This window comes from Cavia porcellus, unplaced genomic scaffold (genome assembly GCF_034190915.1).
Source record: "Cavia porcellus strain 051 isolate PalLab524CR breed Dunkin Hartley unplaced genomic scaffold, mCavPor4.1 scaffold_2, whole genome shotgun sequence".
Lineage (NCBI taxonomy): Eukaryota > Metazoa > Chordata > Mammalia > Rodentia > Caviidae > Cavia > Cavia porcellus.
The window spans coordinates 65532599-65558448 of NW_026947485.1; the positions used below are offsets into that span (position 1 = coordinate 65532599).

A 25850-nucleotide genomic window follows, 5' to 3' on the forward strand; every position below is an offset into this window, starting at 1 on the left:
AGAAATGTCTCAAACTTATCTTTCTTTATGGCAGAGGAGTACTCCGTTGTATAAAAAAACCCCATATCTTCTTTATCTATTCATTAATTGATGGACATTTGGGGTGTTTCCAAGATTAGGCTATTACAAACTGTGTCTTTATAAACATGAATGTGCATGTATTGAAGTGGTATGATGCTTTTAATTCTTTTGGGAAGATACAAAGAAGAAGAATAGTTGGTTGACTGGAACCTCTAGTCCTATATTTTTGAGGAATCTCCATACTGATTGCAACAGTGGTTGCAACAGTCTGTACTCCAACAGTGGAGAAGGGCTCATTTTTCCCTGCATCTTCACCAACATTTGTTATCAGTTGATTTCTTGATGGCAGCCATTCTTTCCGGGGTGAGATGAAATCTCAATGCTGTCTTAATTTGCATTTCTTGAGTGACCAGTGATGGTGAACATTTCTTCATATATTTATCTGCCATTTGTATATCTTCATCTGAGAACTGTGTATTCATCTCTGATGGCATTTTTGGAGAGGATCTTTGCATTTGGGGGGCTTGATGTTTTTCACTTCTTTATATGTTCTGGATATAAGTCCTTTGTTTGAGGGATTGTTGGCTAAAATTTATTCCCATTCTGTGGGTTTTTTCACTTTGTTGTTGACTTCTTTTGAAGTGCAAAGACTTTAGTAATATGAGATCCGATTTGAATCTTTGAAGTGTTTCCAGTGTGGTTTGCATTTTATTCATGAATTCTCTGCCTGCCTGTGTCTCCAAGATTTCTACCTACCTTGTCCTCCAGTAGGTTTAGTATTTTTGTTTTAATATTTAGATCCTTGATCCATTTTGACTTTAGTTTACTGTATGGTGATAGGCATGGGTCAATTTTCAGTCTCCACAATGTGGAAAGCCAATTTTTCCAATACCATTTATTAAAGAGGCTATCTTTTTTCCAGTGAACATGTTTAGCCCCTTTGTCAAATATAAGGTGACTGAGTGTCTTTGTAGTAGTGTTTGCATCTTCAATTGTGTTCCCTTGATCCTCAGGTCTATTACTTTGACAGTACCATGCTGATTTTATTACTGTGGCTTTGTAATAGAGTTTCAAGTCAGGAATGCCTCCTGTCTTGCCTTTGTTGCCCAGAAGCACCTTTGCTATTCAAGGTTTCTTCTGTTTCCAGATGGATTTTAGAAATATTTTCTCTAGATCTGTAAGGTATGTTAATGGTATTTTGATGGGGATTGCATTGAATTGGTAAAACAGTTTTGGGAGTATAGTCATTTTCATAATGTTGGTTCTTCCTAACCTAGAGCAAGGACAATCCTTCCATTTTCTAATATCCTCTTCAATCTCCTTTTTAAGAGTAGTATATATCAGCATATGGGTCTTTTACATTTTTGGTTAGGTTGATTCTGAAACATTTTATTTTTTAGATGCTATTGTGAAAGGTGATATTTCCATAATTTCTCTCTCATGAAGTTTTTTGTTTGTGTACAGGAATGCTATTGATTTTTGAATGTTGACTTTGTATCCAGCTATGCCACTGAATTTATTATCTCTAGTAGTCTCTTAATGGAGTTTTTGGGGTCTTCTATGTAGAGTATCATGTCATCTGCAAATAACGATAATTTAACTTCTGCATTTCCTATTTTTATATCTCACTCTTGTCTGATTGCTCTGGCTAATATTTCTAGAACTATATTGAATAAGAGTGGTAAGAGTGGACATCCTTGTCTTGTTCCTAATTTTAGAGTGAAGGCTTTCAGTTTTTGTCCATTTAGTATAATGTTGGCTGTTGGTTTGTCATAGATGACCTTTATAAGATTGAGGTACATATGGTCTATTCCAAGTTTCTGTAGGATATTTTTATCATGAACATGAGTTGGACTTTATTGAAAGCTTTTTCTGAATCTATTGAGATGTTCATGTGATTTTCATTTTTTGCTCTGTTGATGTGGTGTATTACATTTATTGATTTGTGTATTTTGAACCATCTCTGCATTCCTGGAATAAATCCCACTTGGTCATGGTGTATAATCTTCTTGAAGATTTGCTGCATTCTATTTGCCAATATTTTATTGAGAATCTTTGTATCAATGTTCATTAGTGAGATTGGTCTGTAGTTCTCCTTTTTGGTTGGGTCTTTCTCTAGTTTTGGTATCAGAGTGATATTTGCCTTCAAGAATGAGTTAGGGAGGACTGGTTCTCTTTCATTTTCATTGAAGAGTTTAAGGAGTATTGTTGGTGTTAAATCTTCTCTAAATTTCTTATAGAATTCACCCATGAATCCATCAGGACCGGGGCTTATCTTTGTTGGTAAATTTTTAATCCATTTTCAATTTCAGTAGCTGATATTGGGTTATTCAGAATTGCTATATATTCTTGATTGAGCTTTGGGAGTTCATATATTCCTAGAAATCTGTCCATTTCATCTGTGTTTTGCACCCTATGTGACTAGAGATTTTCAAAGTAGGTGTTGAAGATCTTTTGAATTTCCATGGGATCTATAGTAATTTTATTTTTTTCAGTCCTTGTTGTGTGGATTTGAGTTTTTTTCCTTTCTTTTTCTTGATAAGGTTAGCCAGGGGCTTATCAATTTTGCTTATTTTCTTAAAAAACTAGCTCTTTGATTCATTAATTCTTTGTATTTTAAAAGTTTCAATTGCATTAATTTCTGCTCTAATCTTTACAGTTTCCTCACTTCTATGAGCTTTGGATTAGACTTGCTCTTCCTTTTCTAGAAGTCTGAGATGTAACATTAGGTTATTTATTTGTGTTCATTCCATTTTCTTAATGTAACTATTTATTGCTATATATTTCTCTCTTAGGACTGCTTTTCATTGCATCCCATAGGTTACAGAATGTATCTGCATTTTCATTTTATTGTAGATATTGTTTTACTTCTTCTTCAATTTCACCTCTAACCCACTGGTTATTCAGAAGGTTGTTATTTAATTTCTATGCATTTATGCAGGTTGTGCAGTTTTTTTGCCATTGATTTCCAGTTTTAGTGTGCTATGATCAGATATTATGCATGTGATAATTTTGCTCCCTTTGCATTTAGTTAAGCATGATTTATGGGTTAATATATGGTATATTTTTGAGACTGTCCGGTGTCAAGCTGAGAAGAATGTATATTCTAATGTGGTTGGGTGAAAAACTCTGTAAACATCCACTAAGTCCATTTTCTCACAGGTATGATTCAGTTCTGTTACTTCTTTGCTGACTTTTTGTCTAGTTGATCTATCTCTTTGTGACAGTGGGGTATTCGGGTCTTCTATTACAATGGTGTTCTTGTGTATTTGGTTTTTCATGTACATTAGTATTTGTCTTATATAGTTGGGTGCTCTTGTGTTTGGTGCATATATATTTGTAACTGTTAGTTCTTTCTCTTGTAGATTTACACTTACAAGTATGTAGTGGCCTTCTCTATCTCTTTTAATCCTTTTAGGTTTGAAGTTCACTTTGTCTGCAAACAGAAAAGCTACCCCTGCTTTTTTCTCGGTTCCTTTTGCATGGAATACTGTTTTACACCCTTTGGCTTTTAATCTATAAACTTCTTTTTGAGTCAGATTTGTTTCTTGTATACAGCATGTTGTGGGATTCTGTTTCTTAATCCATTCTGTTAACCTGTTTCTTTTGTAGGTGAATTGATCCCATTTATGGATATCACTGATATGTACTGACCTTGCCATGTTGTGTTCCTTGTTGGTTTCCTGCTTTTTTTCACCTTGTTTAATTTCTTGTCCAGCCCAGTGGTCTTTGTTATTGTTCTGGAGATTGTGGTCATTTTTATCTTTATCTAGCATGTCTTTCAGTACTCTTTATAGGGTTGGTTTGATGGACATGAATTCCTTCAGTTGTTCTTTGTCATGGAAGTATCTTGTTTCTCCATTAAACTTGAAAGGCAGCTTTTTCTGGGCTAGTACATCAGTCTGGGCTAAAAGTTGTTTTCTTTTAGGGCTTGAAATACTTTCCTCCAACCTCATCTTAGAGTTTGTGCTGAAAAGTCTGCTGTGATTCTAATAGGCTTTCCTTGATAGGTGAGTTGTGTTTTTCTCTAACAGCTTTTAGTATTCTATTGTTATGCTATATGTTTGGGGTCTTAATTATTATGTGTCTGCATGTAGCTTTATATTGGTTGTGACTGTTTGGTGTTCTGTATGCCTGACTTATTTGTATATCAGATTTTTCCCCTATGTGTGGCAAATTTTCTGTATTACTTTTGTGAATAGTTTGTTATTTGCATTGATTTCTGCATCTTCACTGATGCTTCTCAGTCTTACATAGTTTCTCTTGGCATCATCTTGAAGCTTCTGGATTGTCATTTCATGCTGCTTTGTTGTTTTTATAAGTTCTACTCTTTCGTGATTGCTATCTGGGATCCTATCTTCATGGTCTGTAATTATATCCTCAGCTTCATTTAAACGGTTTTGTAAGCTTTCAGTAGAATTTTTTGTCACTTGGATATCTCTCTGAATTTGTTTCATAGATTCTCCTTGTTTTCTGCATTCAAAGTTTCAATTTCCCATGCTCCTGTATTTTTTTTATCTATTTCTTCTCTAGCTATGTTGATCAACTCATTTACTAAGGTTGTTATTACTTTCCTTATGTAAGAGATTATTTCTAATTTGATTTCCTCTATAGCCTCATGGATTTATTTCTTTACTTCATTTGCTATCTTTTCAGAGATTCCTGGTGTATGACTTTTAAAGTCCTCTATTTCAGTGTCATCTGTACTTGCTCCTGATGGACTAGATGTTTGAGATTACATTTTGCCTTTTTGTTTTGTCCTTTTCACCTTTTGGGTAAATATTTGGTCTTTCAATCCCAGCAGTTTCAACTGTCTATAGTGTGAATTTTAGGGTCCTATTGTGTGGTTGATGTTTGTCCATTTGCTGTGTCCACAGTGAAGAGGAGAGCCAGTCACCCGAATCCTCCTACAGGGCCTGTTGGGTTAGTCCTATATTCTTTCTGCACTATGTAGGCTAGAAATATTGATGTAGGTCAACTCTTAGTTCCTGCTGTTGCTATGTCTTCAGGTTGTTGAAGGTCACCAGAGCTCTCTGTCTATAGTGTTTGTGTCAGCTGAAGCCTACAGTGTCACTGGGGGTCTCATAAGCTCTTTTAATTTTTTCCAAGTTGTGGGAGGGCCTTATTGGTGCACTCTTCAACCTGTCTGATGTTCTGTGTGTGGAGGAGGGGATTACCCACTCTCTTGCCAGGTTCGTCAAGGTCTTGGAGGGAGTTTCCCTTCTGCTCCTCATTACCCACTGCAGACCTCTGTTTTGGGGGAAAACTCACCACACTGAATGGAACCTGCTGAGGTCTTCTGTTTGGGCGAGGGGTTCTGAGTCTCCAGCCAGCCAGCACAGTAATCCACTGTAGTCCAAGGTTCTGGGAGAAGGGATCCAAAAATCAACTGCAGTATTAGGACAAGGAGGTGGGTGGGTTCCTCGAGGGACAGGACTGTAGTAGCAGTCTGAGGTGGCTCAGTAGTGCTGGGGGCATCCCAGGTGTTCTGGGCCAAGGGGTAGGCTTGCAGCAGCAGTCTGAGGGGACCTAGGGGTGCATGGCCAATGGCCAGGCCCAGTGGTGTAGACCAAGGTGGCTCAGTTGTGCCACAGATCTCCTGGTTGTTCCTAGCTAGGGGATGGGCCAGAGGCAGCAGTCTGAGGCAGCCCAGTGTGGCAGGGGCAGCTCCAGTGTTCCAGGCCAAGGGGTGGGCCCAGCAGCAGTAGTCTGAGGCGGCTAGGTCATGCTGAGGGTGGCCTAGGTGTTCCCTGATATTATTTTATTTGCTTAATTTTATTAATTTTTAAAAACTGAAATTATAAACCTTATAGTTCACTAAAGCAATGTTTAAGTAATCTTATGCCAAAGAAACAGGGAAGGAAAAAGAAAAACGAAGATCATGGACATAGTCATAAATGCTTTCTGAGAACAGCGGTATAATCCTTGACTGTATTCTACTTTTTGTTTTTTAGTCACTGTATGAGATAATATACAAAATATTGGACCTTGGTAACATTCTATTTTTCACATTATTTCTATTAGCAATTACTTACTAAATATTTAATTAATTTTGCTGATAAATGATTGTGTTTTTCAAAATGTTTTTGTTCTTTTTATCTTGTGTTTTTGTTCCAATTATGTTAAAATTTAGTCTTCTTAGTTTTGAATTAAAATATTTAAAGTAACTTGTCCTAACATTTATTCTTTTCTTATTATAAAATTCAAAAGTTATTTCCAAATTGACCTGCAATCTTGCTCATGTCATTCTTGTTAGCCTTTTAACTAGTTTCCTAGTCACTTTTTCTGTGAATACTGACCAAGAAACACTGTTTTAGGGCATACAAATTAAGGAGGTAAAGGTCACTTTCTCACTTTTCCCTTCTACTTTTTCTTCTTCATTACCTCATGTGGTCTTCAGTTTCTGTGATGCTCTATGATGTCTCCAATGAGCTCTGCTTCCTGGAATTTATGATCTTTGTGTAATTTCCTCTTACTAATAACTTGCTTTTAATTCATAGAACATAGCAATATTTAAAGGATATAATTTCCATGAGCAAGTTATAAAAGATTGTTCCTTCCTACAGACTTTATGAACCCTGCTCATTTTGATGAAGTAAATTGCTAGTGTAGAGCTCCACATGGCAAAGAATTGAGGATGTCTTCAGCTGAACAGCCAGTGAGTAACCGAGGTCCTCACTGCTCCAACTCAAGAAACTCAGTTTTTCCAATAACCACATAAAAGAGTTTGGGATTAGATTATTTTTCAGTTGAGCCTTGGATAACATCTTTTTTTTTTTTTTTTTTTTTTTTTTTTTGTACCAGGAATTAAACTTAGGGCCTTGTGCTTGCCGGGCAGTTGCTTGTGCCACTGAGCTATATCCCGGCCCCTGGACAACATCTTGTTTGCAGTTTTATGAGAGATCATGAAGCAGAGGACCCAGCTAATCTACATCCAGGTTTGGACCCATATAAACTGTCTTAAGATGCTAACCTTTGAGGTAAATTTTTTAATGTAGTAATAGTTAACACAACAAGCTTCTTCTCTCTACCCCAAAGAATGTGATGGATCATTAACAAGTTATCCTTGAATATTGTCTTAGTTACTTTCTCCTAGCTGGGGCAAAATGTTTGGCATCTATGAGTTAAAGGAGAAATTGTTTATTTTGGCTTACAATTTGTAAAGGTTTCAGTTCATGGTCAACTGGCTCCAAGTCAAGGTGGTGTGGCAGATGAGCTTCACAAAGGTGAAAGAGTTCATGGGGAAAGCAGGTGGGAAGCAGAGAGGAATCAAGGAAAGAGGAGAGATACATAATTTTCCAGGCCATGCCCACATCACACCCAACTATAAACTCATCAGTGGACTAATCCAGTGATGAGTATCACACACCCAAGATCCAGACACCTTCTAATGCTTCACCTGTGAGCATATGAAGCTTTGAGGGGCATCTACATATAAACCATAACAAACATATTATATTTCTTGAGATAATAGGAATATATACTTAATTATAAAAATTCAGACACCCTGATGTCTGAAAAGAATAGATAATTTTTAGGCACTTCTTAAAAGGTAAGAGATTTCAGAGGTGATATGTATTTCTCAAGGTCTGTTTCATAGAGAATAATACTCTCAATTTTCCAGTACAAGTGGTTTTCTTCTAGTCTTCTTTATTTATGAAAGGCATACCTGACTCTCAGCTAATAAGGCTGATGTGCCAGGAATCAGTGAGTTCCTCTTCTTGGATCTACCCCTCCACTCATTCATCAAAGAAGAATTTTGAAGCATGCAAATGACTCAGTGCACTGTTGCTGACTTTGGAGATAGAAGAGAGAGACCATGAAGTAAGGAAAATGAATGGCTGATAGAAGCTGAGGTAGCATTCAATTTATAGGCAGCAGGCTCTGTCATTTGCATGTGTCCTCCCAAGTTCATGTGTTGCAAATGTAATCTCCAATGAAACAGTGCTATTGTTAAGTGGTGATTATTAGATTATCAGATGTTTGCCCTCATTCATGGATTAATGGTGTTCATTTGGGAGTAGCTTGGTTGTTGAGGGAGTCTGGACCTGATAAATATTTGAGTTTGGCTCCTTTCCCTGAGCATCTCCTTTCTTACTCTTTTACCTTTGGGCATGGGATGATATAGCAAAAAGAATCTTGACTTTGGACTTTCCATCCTCTTGAATGGTAAGAAATGATTTGTGTTCATTAAGTATTACCCAGTCATAGTTTTTCTGTCTTAGTAGCACAAAATAAACTAAGACAGGACTGGAATATCAATTTGACAACCACAAGGAACAGAATTCTGCCAGTGACCTGAAGGCGCAAGGTAACTGATTCTCTTCCAGAGACTTGGGAAAGGAATGCAGCTCTGTCAATACCTGGTTATAGCCTAGTGAGATTCATATCAGAAATCAGACCTACAAAATTGTATGTTTCTACAGTGGTATCGTTCAGGTCACTAAATCTATGTTCATTTATTATAGCAGCAATAAAAAAAATCAATACAGATTTTTGTTCTCCTGTATTCTTCACAGGACAGCCAGAATCACCTTTTAAAAAGAACTTCTATCAGGTCCATTCCTGGTTTAAACTCATTTTCTTTGTACTTGAACTGTAACTTAAGTCCTTTTCTGTGACGCCGAAGCCTTGACTGAGGTGGCAGCCTCTGTTAATTTCTCCAGTACTTCAGAGTCACCCTTTTCCTTCTTTCTCATGGCCTTTTGGTTCTCTGAAATTGTTGAGCAACTTTATATTTTGTGGTTTTCAAGTACCTAGGCTGGTACTTTGCCTAGAACATCTTTCCTTGCTTTTCACAAGTGGATCCCATTTTATTCTTCAAATATCATCTTAAATGACACTAATTATACTAGCATCTTATAAATTATGTTGGTATCACTTAAGGTGCTGTATTTTCATGTATTATTAGAGAGGCCTTGTCTCATTATCCTACCTAAATATACATTGTCTTCATTATTTTATATTTTAAGAACCTATTAGGTTCCTTCAGAGCACTTTTTCTGACTTGAACTTCTATTTGTCACTTATTTATTGTCTATATTGCCAACTGAACTCCATGCTCTGAGAGAACAGATTCAGAATTTATTCTGTTTTCTGTTATATCCTCAGTATACAGTGCAATGCAGTGCAATGGCACACAGCAGATGATCAATGAACAATTTTTTAAAAATTTTATTTAAAAGGAAAAAGAGAAAAAACAAAACAAAACAAAGCGGTGTAAGGGTACAAGCAATACAGAACTACAAAAAAAAAAAAAAAAAAACAGTACGAAATCACCAGTTAATAGATTACATATTATCATCATAGAGATAGTTGCTCAAGTCACAGTATCAAAGCATACAAAATGGACATTCAAACAGTGAGACTGCAAACAGTTGTGTTCAATGATTCAACCAAAAACATTAATATGGTCAGCTATTTAACAGTGAACAATTTTTTGAGTGAGAGGATGAGTATTATTTTCTTGGGATGTTTATAGACACTTTTTTCAGGAATAAGGATTTTTTTTGTCTTTTTCCTTTTTATCGGTACCAGGGATTGAACTCACAACTGCCTGCTTGCAAGGCAGGCGCTTATGCCGCTGAGCTAAATCCCCAGCCCCTAGGAATAAGGATTTTATGGTCAAATATATTTAGAAAATTTGAAATTAAAATTAAACAGATTATCACAAGACTCTTGTTTTGTTTTGAGATAGGGTCTCACTTTGTAGTCCAGTCTGGCCTACTTGTGGTGATCCTTCTGCCTCAGCCTTCCAAGTGCTGTGAGGGCAGGTGTGTTGCCACCACACTCAACTTTGCGGGACTTTTCTGGGGCCTCAGTATACCTACATATTATCCATTAGTGGACTATGAGTGTTTGTAGCTTTTTAAATAATTATTTGCTTTGGAACTTTTTTTTGAAGGGAAGATCTCTTGGGACTGATGTTCTGTGGTCTGTATTTCAGGAAACGCCAATGTAGTTCAAGGTTCTTCCTTTATAGACAAAGAAACTGAGGTCCAGGAAGTTTCACTGATTTGTGTAAAATTATACCGAGTTTTTGTAGGAGTCAGGTCTTTCAGGAAAATCTAAACATTTAAGAATGTGTGTAGCATCTTTAAATGATTAGTTAAACCAATAGGGAAAGTTTTGTATAGAGTAAATTATAGATGAGAGTGTTTAGAAGACTGTATCAAAGAATTTGGCTTCTTTGGAAATTTCCATTTTTGATAAAAATGCCACAACAAAGGTTTTTAGGCCTCATAATTTAAAAATTCTACCCTACCTCCACCCCTGCCAGAACAAAACAGAAATACATACAATTTAGGAAACCAGTTGCCTGAGATGTGAAGGAATGAGGCAAGAAGCATAAGGCGGTTATTTGTTTCCCTACCTGATTGCAATACATTTGTGGGAAGTTTTTGTGGAAATAGATTCTGAGAGTATCTGAGCCTAGGCTCTGCATGTTCAGTCTCAGCATAGGAAATTGGTGGAGTGTTCTAAGTGTTCTAAGTCTGGCTTTGGGAATCCTACAAGTAGGAGGTGGAAGCCTTCTTCCAACTTTCAGAACCCGTGTGGCATTTAGCACAGTCAGCTAAACTTCCCCAACCTCTGCTTGATCATCTGTGAAGAAGGGATACTATTAATCTTACCTCATAAGGTTGCCAAGATCAGATGATACATGTAAAAAGATCAGCACAAGCATCTTGAATATTAGTATAATTAGGAAAAAGGAGTTTAGGGATACTCCTGATGAATGATTGAGGGATAAGGTTTCTAGATAGTTTAATCAAGTTCATTAATTCATTAGTGATCTCCTTGTTAGACTGTACTGAATTTGCAAACCATGCCTTCTGACTTGGTTTTGAAAAAATACCAAATAAGAAAAAACAAGAGGTTTTCACATATTTTCCAACCTCTTTACTTCTTGATTGCTTAAGATGTTTTCCTGCAGATCTGGAGTAAGATTGTTTAATATAGTGTGGTATAAACACATTTGCTATGGCTTAATAAAAAGCAGCAATAATTAATTCCTTGCTCCACAGGGCTTACATTGTATCCTTGGCAAAACAAGCATTAGTTTGATCTTAATCAAGGAAGAAGGAGCTTGTTTTCATTTTTGTTAGGGCAGGTGCAGAGTAACTTTACTTGGTCTAGGGTAGACCTCCCCCTAAGGCCTGCTATTACTACCTTCTTTCCCTGAAAATAAGAACTAGTTGGAAAATGATCAACCTTGAAAACTAGAGATAAAAAATGCCTGCCCCAATCGGCCTATTCTTGCCCCACCTGCCATCACTGGCTCATGTTCAGTGGCTTCTTTATAAAGCTGGTAAGGTGAGGACAGGCTGATTGTGACTGGTGCTTTGGATGTCTAGTGTTCCAGGCTGATTGTTAGGTAGGTCTTCTTTCAGGGAAATGGCATTTGCTGAATATTCGTGGTGTGGTCTCTACTTTTGCAGGTTGAAACTTGAACAGTTGAAGTCACGTGGGGGCTCTGGTAGTTTTTCTCCCTGGGCTTTGTGGAGTCTTGTTCAATACATTTACTACATGGTATTCATCCAAAGACTCAGACCCCAGTACAGATTTCTAGAGCTCTATTCACTTGTAACAATTTCTTCAACTTGGAATTATGTATTTGTACAAATAAGTCACACAGTCTTTTTCTCCTCTGTTATCATGTCCTCTGAATTGCAGCTGCCTCTGTGACTCTGAATGCTGATTTCTGTTTTCTTTTGGGATTACCTTGCTTGATTCTCTTCTCTCAAGTGATTGCATGTTTCTCAACATCTGAAAAGAGTTATTTCATATGTCCTATCAAGTTTTAAAGTTATTAAAGGGGAGAGGTCAGTACATAATACTGAAAGAACATGATGGGTTCATGAGTAAATAAAGCCGTACTTGCAGTTTTGTGCTTGGCATAGTTAAGATTCTACATCACACAAATGATGGCATGTTCATCTAGGTTATACTCATTTCTGAACTCATTTCTAATCAACTTTGGTTTTAAAAAATTTTATTTTGATTACAAATGGAATAATTGGGATCTATGCTCATTTCCATGTACTTAAGGAGATCTGCGTATATCAAAAAAGGCCATGGCTTTTGTATTCACTAAGAATATTTCCAGGTATAAAATCATGTAGAACCTTTAATTTATTTAGTTTTAAACACATTTATTAATTTTGTCGAAATAATTTAATATGCTATTTCATTGCAAATGTTTTCAATATAACTTGAGATAAAAAAAAATGCTGGTCTGTTTCATAAAGAAGTACCAACAAGAAGGTACTTGTTTTTCTCTTTCTTGTCCTTTCTTTCTAGAATAGGACTTAGTGAAAAGAAATGCAATAAATATGATTTAAAGGGCTTATAGATGTTCAGTCAACTTTTTGCTTAATACATAAAAGGTAATATAAAAATTGAAAAAATCCGAGAAAAATAATTAGTTGGTTTTTCTTCTTGGTAGGAGGTAGGGGGCCCACTGGTGAGAAGATGTTCATTAGTAGGTTTTTGTTATAAAGAGTGTTTGCAGGCATCAGTAAAGAATATTTATCTTTGCTTGCAAATGATATTGCCTGTGTCATGAATAACTATGAGGAGTATACAAAGGAAAATTACCAAATTTAAATTTGCACTTTTATTGCAGTTCCTTGTTTCAAATGTCTAATGCCTATTAATTCAGATGCCATGATTCTTTTTTTCTTCTCCATAATCATTTTGACTGTATAACTTTGGAGCACATTTGAAAGAAGATAAAAAGTCTTTGTTTTATGACTGTCTTGTGAATTTACTGGCTCTTGCCTTTTTTAGGCCTTGAGCTTGGAGAATTTCTTATCCATTTATAACTTCAAGTAATCTTTAAAAAACAAACTTTGATGTTAACTTTTTACTTGTTAGAGTGTGTAACTTTACTCTGCTAATTGTCTATTATGACATTGCAGTCATCTTATGAACACAATGGGATGGTTGACACTACTTTTGCAGAGGAGAAACCTGAGGTCCTGCAGATTTTTGTGTGTTAACCATGAACAATTAAGGATCATGGTTGAAACTGGGACTCAAAGGCAGTATTTTATACAATGAGTTTAGGAGGAAACTTGATTGTGCTTCTAACTCCATTCTTCATTTGGCCAATTGCTTACCTGGGTTTCATTTTCCTTGTTTTGGATACAATAAGTAAGTGCTCAAGTCCTTCCAGCTCTGAAATTCTATGGTTATTTGTTTCTCTTTGTCTTTTTTCCTATACTGTGTTGCTTCCTTTTGTTTCTGTCTGGATGTACTTTGACTTCCATTTGATTTTAATTTCTCCTCTTCTGTTTGTGCTATGAAGGAGTTTTAATGAAGGGATGGAAAAGATAATAGCATTTAACCACCAAGCATATAATGAATCTGTGATTTAGAAATAGTCTGGATAACTTTCATGTTAGTCTTTTAATGTTTTAATATCATGTTATATAATAACTCTTACAAATTGAAATGATATGAATTTCAAGGGCCTAGATATTCACTGTTATTTGACTTCATTATTAATCTTTTGTATGATATTTGGTCTTCTACTAACCTTATTATAATGTAACAAAGAAGAGGTATCAGTAAACTAACTTTCTTCCCAAAGATATTGTGACAGAATAGAAAAGCAATAATTATCCCCATAATTATTTTACACTCTTGAAATTAAGGATATTAAGGTTGAAAATATCCAAGATAAAACACATGCTTTAGAGTCTTCAAAATCATTTAAGAGCAGTTTCAGAATAGTGAAGAAATGAAAAGACAACTGGAACTTTCTTTTTTTTTTAAATTTTATTTAGGAGAAAAAAAAGCAGAGAAAGGGTACAAGTTATACAGATTTACAGAAAAAAATAAACAGTGGGAAATCACTAGTTAATGGATTACATATTGTCATCTTAGAAATAATTGTTCAAGTCACAAAATTAAAGCTTGTAAAGTGGACATTCCAACAGTGAGACTGCAAACAGTTCTGTTCAATGATCCAATAAAACTCTGTGATATCATTTTCTATCTTATACACTTAAATATACATGTAGTTATATCGTTTAGAGCACTTTCTTTTCCTCTCTTTTGTACAATGACAATTACACATTTTGGATTTTGTTGCTCCCACAGTTCTTATTGCTTTTTTTGGAAGGGAGTAGAACCAAATGTGACATAACAGAACAGAGTCAATCAAATCAAAAGGGTGGACATAATAGATAATGTAAAAACATAATACAAGGTGATCAATAATGGTTACCATAATGCCTCCCGCTATCTCTAATAGAATTGCCTATATCATCAGTTATAATAAAATTGAACAAAATAGTAAAGAACAAAACCGACAAACCTAAAACATTGGAGACATTGTAGGTCTTCAAAAGTAGATAAAAGTCATCAAGAATGGGCGTCATAATGAATCTCACTATCTTCACAGCTGTTGCCTAAACTTTCGAACCTATCAAGCAAAACAGAATAGGGGGACATCAGTCAAAAACAAGATGGTGAGAGTAATATAGGGCTTTAAATCAAGATAATGGAAAGTCAAAGTGGGTTACTATAATATATCCTGCTATTTTTATTTATTTTTCTCTTAATTAAAAGGATAAAAATAAAAAAGTAAATAATGGAGTGGAGATTGAGATAAAAGAGGGCATAACAGCAAAACAGCGCAGATGAAAACATAACCATTTAAGCAGAATAGTGTTTCACCACAAGATAATCCTGACGTAAAAGTAGTTATCATATTGTCTCTTTCCTTGAAATCCTTGAGTACAACTCCGTATACTGTAGCATTAAATATATCAAAACAATGTAAAACCATTTAAGAGAATGACAGCATTACAGGGTATTTAGAATCAACTAACAGAAAATGAACAATGGTTTCTGTATAATCTCCTTGTCTTTAAAAGTTTTTGCTTATACTATATAATAAAATCCAATAAGATACCACCTGTTTAGACCAATGTCAGCTGGAACTTTCAACTGGGTTATGAAACAGATATCTAAGTTCAGATTTTCTGGAGCCCACTTAGTACTATTCTGTGACTGATAAGTCCATAATTTGCTATTAAAATGTTGCAATTTCTGTTTTAGATGGTTGAGCAATAAATTGCTAAGATTAGGATAAATGGCCAATTATATTAGAACAAATGTCTATTGTTTTATTCGCTTTTATTGGAGGAGGGGGACAGTTCACCATACTGTTTACTTACAGTGATTTTTTAAAATTTTCCTTCAGAAGAAAAAGTCCATGCCACATTTGTGGAAATGGTTAAGTGAACACAGTAATGAGGAATTCAGGGATGATTTAGTGCAGAGAATCATGCAGGCTTCCTGGCATGTGCATTTTAAACAGTACTATGCTGTCTTCAAGCTTGCCAGAGTGTAATCTGTGAGCAATTGAGGCAAAATCAAAATCAGAAACCTTCGAGGGCAATACTGTTTTGGAATTGTCAAGCAAAAGACTTTGGTTTGGGTTTGTTACGTCTGGAACCAAAATGTCACATGTGGCACATATCATTCAAAGTTTATTATTTTAACCTGAGACCTCGTTTAAAATGTATGCTATTCAGGGTCTTGCATCCCAGCATAAGCATTTTTATTGTTATACCTGCGTCTGTGCCAGCTTCCTGGTGAGCATGGTGAGACCATAGCACAATCGACTGGATGGCCCTCATGTGGTTCTGCTCTCTTGCTGAAATTGCCAAACCCACCAGGTTTGAGCGGGTGCTCAGAAATTGAGGCATGGTACCAGATAATTAAAACCATTCTCTCAACATCTGGAGAAAACCCAATCGAGTCACACTCTCTACTAAAATAGAAATCATCCCATACTATTGCTGAGAGTTTCAGGAAAGTAAAAGTGACGTCATTTCACGTTACACAACCATTTCCACAGACAGACTCAAATCTTGTGGTTACAAAATGTGACATTCTTTTTAAAATTCCTCATGAAATCAAACGAACACATATCTAGCAATTATTTGGAAACCTTTCCTCCCATTTGTACAGCATAGAAATGATCCCAGGAATCTTTTTTCCATATCAAACAAACCTATGCCATTTTACTTTTTTGGCTGACTGATCCTGGGTTGGAAATTTTTAATTGTATTTCAAAGTAAGTTCACCCTTGAAGTTATGGCTGCTTCACACTAGCGATTTGTTCATGTGGATTAAAATGCAGTGACCTTGAGTTCGCTTCAGAAGAGATAAGTGTGCTGACAAGTAATACGTATTTTCACTTTTTTCATTTTTTTTGTCTTTTTCCTTTTTTTAAATATATATATATATATATATATATATATATATATATTTTTTTTTTTTTTTTTCTTTTTCCTTTTTATCGGTACCCGGGATCGAACTCACGACTGCCTGCTTGCAAGGTAGGCGCTTATGAGCTAAATCCCCAGCACTTGCAAGGCAGGCGCTTATGAGCGAAATCCCCAGCCCCGTCTTTTTCCTTTTTATCAGTACCAGGGATCGAACTCATGACTGCCTGCTTGCAAGGCAGGTGCTTATGCCGCTGAGCTAAATCTCCAGCCCCTGTATTTTTCCTTTTAAATCTAAACAAAGATTTAGAGATTGAGAATTTGATTGATTTCTTTTTGCAGAACTTGAAACTTCTCCATGTAGTTCCAAATCAACATGCCTGCAGTGGATTTTCATGTTCTCTAAAGTTTCACATTACTTTCAGTAATAATAGTCATATCTGGATATCCTCTTTCTACAGTGCTTTTTGTCTTTACAGTAGTCATCTATGGGACACATGGGGTAGAGATTATTTTCTTCACTTTGAAAATGAGATCCTGAGGCTTAGAGAAATTAATAGTTTACCCAAGGTCACACAGCTCCTAAGGATAGAGCTAGTTTGCAAATAGGTCTCCTGACTCTGAATCTTGTGCTCTTCCAATTAGCATGTGGTGCCTTGTGTCTTCTTACCAAAGTGAATTTTTTTTGGACCAGTTTTCAAAGCAGTTTTGATGGAACACATCCAAGAGCTGTTTCCATGGAGCTAACAGCATGGAAATGTGCAGTTTCTCAATCAGGACGTGCTCATTATCTTGAAATCCTGAGACTGCCAAAGATCAGCGTGAAATGGTTTCTTAAAGCTCTACTTGTGTGAACACAGCAATTTGCTTGCTTTTTCACTATAGTGTGTATTTCTATTTTATCATCCAGATAGTTATTTGCATGTCTATTTCTAAGTCTCAACTCCTGATGGCCAGTTTCAGTCCTATTCATCTCTGCTACACTGTACCTTATACACAGTCTTACATGAAATCGATGCTCAATGACTGTTTACCAAAAGAAATTAAAGATGATTTATTAGGATGTGAAGAATCTAAATATACTTTCCTGGATGATCTGTCTCAGTCTGTCCAATAGAACTTTCTGCAATGATGGAAATGTTCCATATTTGGGTTAGTGGCTAATGTGACTGGGGAACTGAATTTCTAATTTATTAGATTCAAATTAATTTATATTCATTTATTTTTATTTTAAAATGAAAAAATAAAAATGATACAGAATTTCAAAGCAAAATAATACGAGATTAACAATGATTAATGTATTATCTTCAAAGCAGTTGCTCAGATTATAAAATATAGGCATGAAAAATGATCAAATAATGAAAGCATGAGTTGTTTTTTTTATGAACTAATAGAGGTTAGTAGTATAATTATATATCTTGGATATATGTATAAGTAAAATCTTTTCCTTTTCTCCTTTTATTCCAGTTGCTCTTTCCTTTTGAACACTTTCTTTCTCTTTCACTTTCACCATATCTGTTGTACACTTTGAATCTTATTTACTCTTACAGTTTTTTAAGCTGAGGAGAAAATACAATATTTATACATGTGAATTTATTTCACTTATGAATATGCTCTCAAGTTGCATCCATTTACCTATAAAAGTCTGGAACTTATTCTTCTTTGTAGCTAAGTAGTACTCCACTGTTTAAAAATACTGTTTTATCCATTCCTTGGCTAAAGGGGATTTGGATCGTCTCTAAAATTTAGCTATTACAAATTGTGCTGCTATAAACATGGCAGCACATGTATCACCGTGCTATGATATTTTTAATTCTTTTGGGAAGGTACCCAGAAGGGGAATAAATGGGTCAAATGGGACCTGTAATCCTAGCTTTTTTGAGGAATCTCCACACTGATTTCCACAGTGGTCTTACTAGTCTGCACTTCCACCAACAGTGGAGAAATGTTCCTTTTTCCCCAAATCTCCTGCATCATTTGTTATTGGTTGATTTCTTGATGATAAGCCATTCTTCCTGGAGATGAGAAGCTCAGTATTGTTTTAATTTAATTTGCATTTCTTGAATGACCAATGATATTGAGCATTTTTTCTTATATTTATTTGCCATTTGTTCAAATTAATTTATATTTAAATAGCTGCATGGTAGTTACTGTGTGACTGGTAGTTACTGGGTCAGACATTGCAGCTCTAAACTTCCATATATTTAAATTTTGTGAGATTCTTAAATTCTGATTGTTTTTAGACTGTTGTCTTTACTGTTTTTTAAATTTTTTAAAATGATGTTTTATGTCTTATTAATGCATATTAATTTTATATATTAACGAGGTTCAATGTCTTATTGCATGCATACACATAGCACCCACTGCTCATATTTTTTGATGAGGAGGTTGTGTAGTGAGGCTTGGGCAAGGAGCTGAAGCATTTGGTTCGGATTTCACAGGCACCTAAAGGCAGCAGCCCTTTCTGCTCCAGAATAGTGTTTAGGAAGTGGGTGTGACTTGTCCCTTGGAGTTACAAAGGGCTGGGAAGGACTCTGGATGATACGGTGAGGATTTCTTCATTTCTTGAGCCCTGTAGAAAAGAAAAGGTCCACATTTCTTAAGAAAAGCAAATCTTCAGTCAGAAGAAAGAGGAGGGCAGGATGCTAACATTTGTTAAGCAGGTTTTTTTTTTTTTGTTTTTGTACAGAGTGGGTGGTATTTCATTTACTGTAAGAATCTTTATCCTGTCTTCCTTCTTCATATACAAGGCTGTATCCAGCACCAGGAACCACTAAGTTATGCATTTCTTTTTTCTAGTTGTAAAACTCCAAAATTCTTCCTCTGAAGTTGTCAACTTGGGATTAATAAAAAAAAACCAAAACAAACAAACAGACAGACAAACAAAAACCCACTTCTGTTCTCCCCTTTCCCCACCAGATAGCAGTAGCAAAACCTACCCAGGAAGAAAGAAACGCTGTTCATGCAGGGTGGACCCCTTTGATCTCAGAGACTTCTAAGAACCTCTATTCCTCATGCTGTGGCTTCTGCTACTTCTCTCAAGGAGCCAAAAGGTTAAACAGAGAGAGCGGCAGGAGTGAAATGGCAGCCAAATGGGAGAGTCCTAGTGGGCTCTTTGTAGGTATCTATGTGTTATTATGTGATGCTGGGCGCAAGTCCTTTCTCAGGATGTAAACAGTGCTCTAAAGGTAGATTTTGAGAGCCTCATGCTCTCTTAAAAGTAAAACAAATGTTTAGGAAAGGAAAATGGATGCACTGTTCATATTGATGTATTTAGGAGTAACTGTAAAAACTACTCTAAGTGAATCCTACATTTCAGTATTAATTTTAACTCAGAATTGGTATCATTATTTGTGAAGGGACTCCAGTGTATCTATTGTTATTCAAAGAGCAGGATCTGCCCCAAGGAGCCTACTAGCTAAGGCTGAAAAAAATAGTTGATGTTAATATTCTGTACTGTGCATGAAAGAAGCACTTAACAATGTGTTCAGATTAATGTTTTGACCTTCCTTTCTTTTCTTGTAGAGGTAGAAGATAGGGATTATCTGTCCCTTTAGGCATGAGATGAAAGCATAGCACAGAGAGGCAACTGACCTGGCAAAGCTCACAGAGCAATCATTTCTCTATCTACATTAGCATTGAACAGGGGACTTCACACCCAGAGCCACTGAGCTGGCCTTTCTCTTCAGCAGTAAGATGACAGCTCCACACTCTAAGCAGATGTAAGGAAGTCCATCTGTATGGAATATATAAATAAATGTGCTGTGGAGGGAAAGAGGACTTCAATCCGGGAAAGCTGTTGGAGAGAAGGTAAACTGATCCCTGTAACTTTGGTTCTGATTCTCTGAACTTTCTTAAAAATATTTTTTGGTTTGGGACAATGTTAGATGTTTAAAAAAGTTGCAAAAGAATACAGAAAGTTCCCATAACCACTCACCCAGTTTCTTCTAGTATTAACGTTTTATATTTGGTTTCCTGACCTTTGCAAAAATTTTATATGCATGAGTGCTCCTTGAATAGATTTTTGTTTATAGTTGAGTTTGTTTCTGTTTTTCTCTAGCGTTTTCCAAAAGGTGTCCTGCTAAGATAGAATAACCTTCATATGTGAAGAGAATTTAACAGTTAAGCACTGAAAATTTTCATTATAAAGTTGCTGGGGAGTCTTCATAACATTGACTATTGATGAAGATGATGGAAGGGAGAAAAATATTTGATATGACAAGAGAAATAACTTCAGAATAAAGGAGAATTGTTTTATGTAGCTCTCAGGATAAAAGTTGCTTTATCCTCTCAGAAACCATTAAGGTTTTATAGAAATGTAGAGATAACAAAGAATTTTGGAAACAGCATTTATAGAATGTATATTAAAAGAAGTCTTCATTTCCCCAAATTCCTGGATTTGTTCCATAGTAAATAGAAACAGAATTAACCAGGTCTACAAAAATTTGGTTGGTGATAGTGTTTACATGACAGTTGGCAAGATGAGCAACTGCAGACCAAGGATTGCTGCAGTGCTCACAAGGAAGTAAAAGGTAGATAAGTGAACTCAGTGGGAGTACAGCGGTGTCCAAGGAGAGGGTATGTCTGCAACAGAGAAGTGCTGTGTATAAAGGACGCTTGGGAGGACCAATCCAGGAATAAGAATCTCATCGGCTGTGTAGCGAGGAGGACTAACACTGCCATTACCTTTATCATTTGAATTGATTAAATTGGCGGTTATGCTTAAGGAATCTATAGAAGAAACTGTACAGAATTTCCAATATTTGACAGAATTCCCAATATTTGACCTACAAAAATGGTACTTTCATGTGATTCAATTAATAGCCTGTGGATGATTAATCTCTCAATGTTTCACTTGCTTGCACTTTACACTTTTGTTGTTTTTATGACTCTGGATATGAAGAACAGTTAGTACTAAGATCACCTATTTGAACCAAAAAACCCAGCTGACATTGATTATGGAAATACCCGAAATGAGCAGTTAGATGAGCACCCCTTGACAAACGTTACCTAAGCAGGCTCCCTTCCTGTGAGCTGGACATTGCACCCTTGCACTGTAATTGTTTTATAATTTAAGGATTAAATTGATTCTCTGTATTTTGATTTGTGAATTTTACAAAACTACCAAGTGCCCTTTTCCCCAGAGATTAAGAGTACATCTGAAAATGATTATTTTATCATTCTAAACCATAAAGTTTAATTTTCAACCATAAGGTGGCATCATATCACATTTTATTCTGAAGAAGAAGGTTGGCTTTCAGCTCACTGAAATCACTAATGCTCTGCACATGTCTTTAAGTTGTGGTATAAGACATTGAATTTTGAAGTTTACAAGCAAGTAGTAGAAGCTGGTGTCTTTATATAGAAGTTTAACATTTTTTCTTGTATTTGATCTTTCCATATTATCACTGGGAAGTAATAGAGCAAATTATTGCTATATTAACTAATGCTGTTTTACCTCATTAAAATATGTAAGGCAGTTTCTTGCATATATAGAAGCTACTCAAAATGTTCATTGCAACATTAAATTAAAATATTCCTTTAATAGGCCTTACCCTCAGGAATTCATTTTCTCATTTGTCAAGTTGAATTTACAGCGTACTTTTATTGCTATGACCCATTTCTTATCAGGATAAGAAGCTTATTTCATGAAGAAGTTAACTCAGCTGAACACATTTAATTTCGCTACTATCCTTTTAAAAATATATTACTTTTTTTTCTTTTAAAAAATATACCATTTTCTTTTACTTAATTAGGAATATCCGGGACTTGTGAATTGCATACATGTGCTGGTTTACTTTCTTTAGTTGCTTGATTGAAAACTCTGGCTTTGTTTTGAAAAGCTGAGTGAAACTTGGTTAATTTTCCCTGTAGAAACATTTTGTACCTTGTAGAAAACACTGTAAATGCTTTCCATATAAAACCTCCCTCTCTTCATTTGAAGTGATTTTGTTCTTGGAAGGCTGTAGTTTGTGGGAAGTCTGTGCCCCTTTCCCTGCTGGGAACGCTCCCACGAGGCATGCTGTGGGGCATTTTAGAAGTCTGGAGGGGAACGTGGAGATGGAATACTGGTGACTGTAGTCGTGGATATCTTGGAGCCTTTAATTCTTATCCTGACTGGTTATGATGCCAAAGGCATAGATTAGACAGTGAGAAAAATTGTTAATCATTTAAAAAGCAACAATAAGCCTACATTGTACAAACCAGCTGGGATGATGTTTCTATTAAATTGATTGAATTGATTTCATGAACTGAGGCTTGGCTGTACCCTAGATATTAACCCATCTCCATTTTTCCTGAGTAGAGCTCTGCTTTAAAAAGAACTAAATTACATTTCTCTATTTCAGCACTTTATATTTAATAGTTTCCTCTTTGAGCCAAAATGAAAAATCAAAGTGAAACAAGCGGGTAGTGTGAAACCGAGGCAGGGACCGTTTTGGGGAGAAGAGTACAGAAGGCATATCTGACAAGTGGATCTTGGTTTAAGATAAAGAATGGGACAACTGAGCAGCCTTGTAAATTTGGCTTTGAACTGGATGGGTGGAGTGTGGGATGGTAGCAGCCAGGCAGAACCATTCAGGAATGAAAAAGAACTTAACTTGTGACAGAGAGAGGCAGTAGAAAGAAGAGCAGTGTGGCTAGAAGATGGGGTGGGAGACGGGTAAGATATGGTGGAGAGGTGGGCCAGCACCATGGTAAGGACTTTTTTTCCAATCTATTTTTAATTTGGTTACATAGGTAAGTGGGCTTTATTTAGTCAGTTGACACGCACATAACATAGTTTGACCATTTTTACGTCCCACTACCTCTTTGCCTTGCCCTCTCCCTTCCTCCTACTGTGGATCTTCTAAATGAAAGGCAAAGCAAGTGAAGAGCCTTAAGTAGGGAAACAACTTGATCTTATTTATCTTATATATTTAGTTATTTAGAGGTTATATATATATATGTGTATAGCCCAGGCTGACCTTGAACCCATGGCAATCCTCCTGCTTAGCCTCTTGAGTGTTAGGATTATAGGCATGCACCACCACACCTGGCTTTATTTACATTTTTAAAAGGAACTCTGGTTCATCCACCCTGGAATGGATAAAGTGAATATTCAATCAATGAAATGTTATACAGCACTGAAAACGAATGTTGCTATGGTATGTAACAGTGTGAAATGGCATGTCAACCCATGCCATGTTGAATGAAGAAATCAAATGTAAAAAAAGATACCATATATGAGTCCATTTATGGTATCTTTATGAATATTCTATTAATAATTTGCATACTGGTCACATGCATGTAGTTTGTGAAAATTCATTAAGTGTGTAATCATGATTTGTGTACTTTTGTTACATATGTTAACCTGTAACAGTTATAAAGGATTACTCTGGCTGCAGAAAAAATGATACATTATAGAGGACAGTGGAAGCGGAAGGATAAGTTAGGAGGTTACTGAAATTTTACAGACGAAAGATGGGGGTCAAATAAGGTAGTAGTAGAAATGAGAAGCAGATGTGATCTAGATCTACTCTGAATTATAGTACGATATTAACTATAAGATTACTGATGTAAGCATGAGATTACTTATATGTGATGACTTTTGGCTGTTAAAAATGACAGTATTGCATGACTCAGTCTACAAGGAATAACAGTCCAGTTATTGTTTTTCCATTAAGTATAATGACTCTTGTTTTTTATGTTAAGAACAAAATTTTAGGGTTTTATCTGAGAACAAATATAGAGCTTCAATGATTCCCTCCCATTCAAATAATTACATTACTTTCTCTAAGATGAATTATATTGTAGTATTCCCTCATATTTTTACCAATGCTAGGATTCATGCATCAAAACTGTAGTTCTTAATGTAACTATTTCACTAGCATGCTACATACTAGTAGTATGTTCTCCCCTATAAATATGGTAATACAGTGACTGTAAAAGCCTTTTAAAAAAAAAAGTGAGGAATTAAGTGTGCCATCATATGAGAGTATCAATTGCACTGAATGACCTGGATGTTAAATACTGTACTAAGTTTCTTTGCTTTCCTTTAGGTAGTTTTCCTGTCTGTTTAGGTACTCTTGGGTGGGTTGTCAGATTTCTAAGAGAAGTGTGGGATCAAGAGGCCCCTGACTGGTACAGGAGGACTCTTTAAGTTGTGAGCACTGAGGTGTCTTAGCTGGGTGACTGGGAGGTACAAAGAAGGCTGCACAGTGAATGCTGACCTTGAAGCCCTTTCTATTGTAATCGAAGCTTCAGATTCAGATCCAACAAACTGACATGTGATCGTCTAAGGAGAAAACAACCGTGGAAATGGTCTATTGAAAGTAATTTACTTTCTTATCTATCACATTCTCAAATGGCCTACATTTGAGCAAAGCAGTGGGAGTCTAATACCCATATTCTGCAAGTTGAGAGGGTAGAGGGAAAGCATTTTAATTTTATTCTTTATACTCCTTTTCAACATATTTTTCCCACACAAACATATAAGGTAAAAGTGGAAGAGGTAGATGACATTCGATATGTACTTTAACCAGCTTTGAATTCATTTCCTCGTATCAGAAAAAAATGCCTCCTGGTTAGTATTAGATTTTCAGAATGCACAGATGGAAAATAGTTACCGGAAATCCTCTCTACAGGATTTATTTTTGCATTGTGCTTCACTGAGTATAGAAGTCATCTAGAAGGTTCTAATTTCTCCCCAAAGACTATCACAAAACAGTCTACAAAAGAGAGGCGGGTGGGGGGATGGGGGAAGCAATCTGTAAACATCTCCTTGAAAGATGACCTTTCTTGCCTGGTTATAGAGTGAAATCAATATCAACCTCTAGATTTGTTAACCTGTTTGTGAGACAGAAACTAAAATCTGAAAAATTGAAAGTTTTCCCTGATGATAGATTTTTTTTCCATCTTTCAGATGCAGCTAGTGTGAGCAATCTATTGACCAGAAAGATCTTCAAACCTCTATATAGTGCTGAAGAATGTCATGTTGAGAAAGGGCATGCTTTCTCTATATTATTGTGCCTTAATCTTCTTAGATTTTTCTACAAAGAAATCACATTAATCAAATCTCCTTTCTGTTATTTGAAAGGTACAGACTGACTAATGCTTGACTTTGGGTGAAACTGGATATGGAAAAAAATCCTGAGTTGAAATAATACCAAGACTTTCCATTATCCTGTGTTGTTGGAGACTTAGTTTAGGACTATAATTTCTTGCTCCGATTCTGTGAAATCCTAGAGTGCTGCCAGTGAACCCCCAAAGTACACTCTTAAGGGGAAGGAAAAAACCCTTGACAAAACAAAACCAATAACCCTATTTAAATGTGCACAAACATAAACTGAAATATTTGCCTTAAAATATTCAAGAGTATGATTTATGTGTATATCTTTAAATCAAACGAACACTATGAATTGCATATTGTAAATTTTAAAAGACTGAAATTGCTATTTGGCTCATGAGCTTTTCTGATTATAACAGAGGCAAAATATATCTGAAACATAACTGGACTTTAAAAAAGACTGAATCCAGAATCCATACCTTTGAAATATGGTTGCTTTTTCAAAGTATGTTTCTAGGGGAATTATCTTCTTATTTCAG

At 35.8% G+C, this 25850-nt stretch overlaps 1 protein-coding gene across 1 annotated transcript in view; it reads left to right on the forward strand.

Moving 5' to 3' along the window:
* Positions 1-25850, forward strand: part of Mterf1 (mitochondrial transcription termination factor 1) — a 214990-nt gene that overhangs the window by 62323 nt on the left and 126817 nt on the right. Inside the window, exon 2 of the transcript XR_010045431.1 lies at positions 6826-6959. The gene's annotated coding sequence lies outside the window, so the exon portion shown is untranslated. The remainder of the gene's footprint in view (positions 1-6825; positions 6960-25850) is intronic.